Source organism: Colobus angolensis, unplaced genomic scaffold (genome assembly GCF_000951035.1).
Source record: "Colobus angolensis palliatus isolate OR3802 unplaced genomic scaffold, Cang.pa_1.0 Scaffold449, whole genome shotgun sequence".
Classification (NCBI taxonomy): Eukaryota; Metazoa; Chordata; class Mammalia; order Primates; family Cercopithecidae; genus Colobus; species Colobus angolensis.
The window spans coordinates 412536-417162 of NW_012117921.1; positions in this window are offsets into that span (position 1 = coordinate 412536).

The window sequence follows — 4627 nt, forward strand, 5'->3', positions numbered from 1 at the left end:
TCAGCTGAGTCATTATTCCTCGTGCCTCGCCAGCCCCCGGTTTCCCCTTCTGTGGGGAGGGCTGCGGGGTGGCTGTGAAGGGGAGAGGAGCCGCTTCTGAGGAGCCTGGGAGAAAGCAGCGGGTCTTTGTGAGTGTGCAGGGAACACGCAGGGTCGCCGAGCCTGCGGGGTCAGGGTGGGGGCTGCAGCCGTTTGATGTGCCTGGGTGGGGTTTGATGCTGGCCTGCATAAAGAAGCCTTAGAATTGCTGCCTGACACAGGCCCGGGGCGGGGGCTGCCCCCAGCCTGGGCTTCCACTGGCCTCTGTCTGTCAGCAGAGGGAATCTGCTCCCCCAGCTCCACCTCAGCCGTGCGGGGTGGCAGGATCCCCTTTGAAAGCCCTCAAAGGCCTCTTTATACATCCCCCTCTGACCCTCCCTTCCCTTAGGGAGCTACCAGGGAGTGGGCTCGGGTCGGCTTTCCTCCTCCTCTGCCACTCTGTCTTCTGTATTTTGGACAAAGTTCAGGCCAAGTTTGTTCCTGTTGCTCAGTTTCATTTCCCCCAAAACTCCCTGCTCGGGGTCTGGTCTGAAGTGGGGGCTTTCCAATCCAGGAGGGTTCATCTGAGCCTCTCACCACCTTTGAGCCCATAGGAGTTGTTCCCTCTGGAGTTGGGCCTGGAAAGTCCTCAGTGTGTGGGGAGCACGTGGGAGGAGGAGGACTTAAGCCCTCACCCTTGCTTCTACTGCCACCCCTTGCTCTTAGCCATTCATTCATTAGGTCCCTTTTCTTGCTGGGGTGGGAGCCAGCCCTGGGGGTGTCACATATTGGGGTGCATAGGGGCATGTATCTCCCAGTACCTGGAGGGGAGCAGTGAGGATCCAGGTTCACTGACCTTGCCCAGGGCCCTCAGTCTCTCTGGGTTTTGATTCTGTTCCCCCAAGGATGAGGAAGGATGACCTGGGGCAGAGCTCCAAAAAGGTTCCCAGAGGCCTTGGGTTTCCTCCAGCTTTCTTGCTGTCTTGCCATTGCTGGGCCCAGAGAGGAGGGGAGATGGTTGGAACTTGAGAGGGACTTGTCTTAGAAGGCTGCCTGTTCCTTGCCTTTCTGAGAGGTCAGCCCCTCCACTTCCTTCCTCTTCCTGCCCACTCCTTGCCAGGTGAACACTGTGAGGCTGGCTCTTCTGATTGATCTTGTCTTTGCCAGACAAAGTGTTCCAGGAGTAGTGGGGCAGGAGGATTTTAGAAGCATCTCCAAGACCGGAGGGTGTAAGGGAGAATTGGACCCTGTCCCCAGGAGGACGGGGGAGTTCCGCAGACTTGGGGCAGGAGGCAGGGTTCCAACACTGATCTGTCACTTGCAAGCTTTGGCAAGAAGCTTGCCCTGGGGCTGCTGATGGGAGTGGTGGCCAGGAAAGTGGTACTGAAAGACTTCTTGTTCTCTGACCTCCCTGAGCCTGAGAACTGAGAAAGGCTGGGCTCTTCCATTTGTGCTCCAGGGAAGGCGGCCCTGGAAGGGGGATGGCGAGCCGCTGGACTTAGTGCTCAGGAGTCCTCTGTGGTCTCCTTAGCCTGAAGACCCTGGAGTAGGGATGAAATGACAGGGACCGAGGCACTGGAAAGGATGCAAGGATAAGAAAAGGGGACTTTGAAGGGCAGAGTGTGCTTATGGGCTTGGAACTCCCCAGGCAATTCTGAGCTGGGAAGAGTAAAGTCTGGGGGTGTCCAGACGACTCTGGACCCCTGGGCAGAGTAGAACTCAAACAAGGGAGGACGGGCTCTGCAACCAAATACAGGGGTGCTTGAAGCCTGCCCCCTTCCTAGTCAAATCCTTTCCCCACCTGGCCCAACCCCTAGTTATCAGGCAAAAAATCTCTGGGTGGGGTTGGGGGGCATTGGAGAAAGGCAACCCAGGAAGGGGGAAGCTACTAATGAGCTATCTGGGCTGTAGGAGGATGGTGGGGGGCACTCTTGTCTTTATCCCTTTCTTTTTGTCTTTTTCCCATGTGGACTAAGAAGGATCCTGCTAATTCCTGGGGGGCCTGGGAACTGGATTAAGGGAGGGGCAAAGCAGGTGGGGTGATTAATGGTTGCTGGACAGCTGTGGTTTATTTTTATTTATTTGTTTTTTAGAGATCAAGTCTCACTCTGTTGTCCAGGCTGGAGAACAGTGACACGATCATAGCTCACTTGCAGCCTCGAACTCCTGGACTCAGGAGATCCTCCCACCTCAGCCTCCTGAGTAGCTGGGATTATAGGTGCATGCCACCATGCCCAGCTAATTTTTATTTTTTATTTTATTTATTTGTTATTTATTTTATTTTATTATTTATCTTTTTTGTTTTTGCAAGACAGAGTCTCGCTCTGTTGCCCAGGTTGAAGTGCAGTTGCTGGATCTCACGCCATTCTCCTGCCTCAGCCTCCCGAGAAGCTGGGACTACAGGCGCCCGCCACCACACCCGGCTAATTTTTTTGTATTTTTAGTCGAGATGGGGTTTCACCGTGTTCGCCAGGATGGTCTCGATCTCCTGACCTCTTGATCCACCTGCCTCGGCCTCCCAGAGTGCTGGGATTACAGACGTGAGCCACCATGCCCGGCCTATTTTTTATTTTATTTGAGGTGGAGTCTTGCACTGTTGCAGGGGCTGGGGTGCAGTGGCACAATCTTGGCTCACTGCAACCTCTGCCTCCCGGGTTCAAGCGATTCTCCTGCCAGAGCCTCTTGAGTAGCTAGGATTACAGGTGCCTGCCACCACACCTAGCTATTTTTGTATTTTTAGTAGAGATGGAGTTTCGCTATGTTGGCCAGGCTGGCCTGGAACTCCTGACCTGGTGACCCACCTGCCTCCGCCTCCCAAAGTGCTGGGATTATAGGCGTGAACCACCATGCCCAGCTATTCTATTTGTTTTTCGAGACAGAATCTTGCTGTGTCACCCAGAGTGGAGTACAGTGGCATGATCTTGGCTCACTGCAACCTCCACCTCCCAGGTTCAAGTGATTCTCCTCCTTCAGCCTCCCAAGTAGCTGGGATTGTAGGCACACGCCACCATGCCCAGCTAATTTTTGTATTTTTAGTAGAGATGGGGTTTCACTACATTGGCCAGTCTAGTCTTGAACCTCCTGACCTCAGGCAATTTGCCTGCTTTGGCCTCTCAAAGTGCTGGGATTATAGGCATGAGCCACTGTGCCCTGCCTATTTTATTTTTATTTTTGTAGCAACAGGGTCTTGCTATGTTGCCCAGGCTGTTCTTAAGCTCCTGTCCTCAAGCCATCCTCCCACTCCAGCCTCCCAAAGTGCTGAGATTACACATGTGAGCCACTGTGTCTGGCCTGCAAATTATTTTAAACAATAGGGAGCAGCCAGGACTTAGAGAATGGGTGCAGGTTATGGGCGAGGCTGGGTCTAACAAAGTCTCTGTTTGCTCAGGGAGGACCTGGTCTCCTGAAAACCCAGAGCAGGTTAGCATTCAGGGCCCTCCCAGAACAAGGGTGGGGAGTGGAATGGGCTGGAAGCCTTTGGCCGCAGAATCCCTCCTCTTAGGCTGGATGGCACTGCCTCTTGGTCTCTGTGCTGTCTCCTCCTTTCCTTCTTGGGGGCACTGTGGAAATGCAGCAATGAGGGGCTCAAGTTGAACCTATGACAGCTCAGCTGAGACTGAGGTCTGGCCTTCACCTTCCTTTTGAAGACAGTATGGGTCAGTATTTTACACACCTTCTCATGCCACCTCCATAGGAGGCCCTGTGCCCCATCCCAAAGGGTGAGTCTGACCAGGATTTAGGGGAGGAGGCTGCTGGTTGCCCAGCCTTATCTCAATTCCCTTCCTTCATGATCTGCCAGCTGCAAAGCCCTTGAAGGTGGTGGTGGAGTGAACAGACCTTACCCAGGACTGATAGCCATCTAATTTTTTTTTTTTTTTTTTTTTTTTAGGCAGTGTCTCCCTCTGTCTCCCAGACTGGAGGCAGTGTTCTGATCATTGCACACTGCACACTACACCCTTGACCTCCCAAACTCAAGCAATCCTCCCATCTCAGCCCCTTAAGTAGCTGGGACCACAGGTGCATACTACCACGCCTGGCTAATATTTAAATTTTTTGTAGAAAGGGGGATCTCGCTGTGTTGCCCAGGCTGGTCTTAAACTCCTAGGCTCAAGTGATCCTCCTGCCTTGGCCTCTCAAAGTTCTGAGATTACAGGCATGAGCCACCACACTTGGTCCTGATTTCTCTGTGGCACAGCTCAGAGCACCCACAACACGCTTTGTAACATGCAAAGCCCCATGGGGCTTAGTATTATGTGAAAAGATAAGAGAAGTTGAAGTGCCTTTTATTATGAGGTGCTGAGATTGGCAGAGGGCATGAGTGGGGCCTGGGGGTGGTCTCTGGTGGAGGAGACTGGAGCCAGGCCCTCAGCCACTGTGGTCCTTGCACCAGAGTAGATGCCCTTCAGTAGCATTTATGGGATTGAATTAGGAAGGAGAAGGTGCTCCAGCCATGAGTGCCAGGAAGCTCTGTCCCCTTCCTCTGTTTTGGGATGGATGACAGATAAGGAGCCTCCTGCCTTTCCTCACCAAGGCTCACCCTCTTTAGTATCTACTCTTGATGTGTGACTTGGTTCCCTCTTTTGTAGTCACTTTTTCTTTTTTTTTTTTT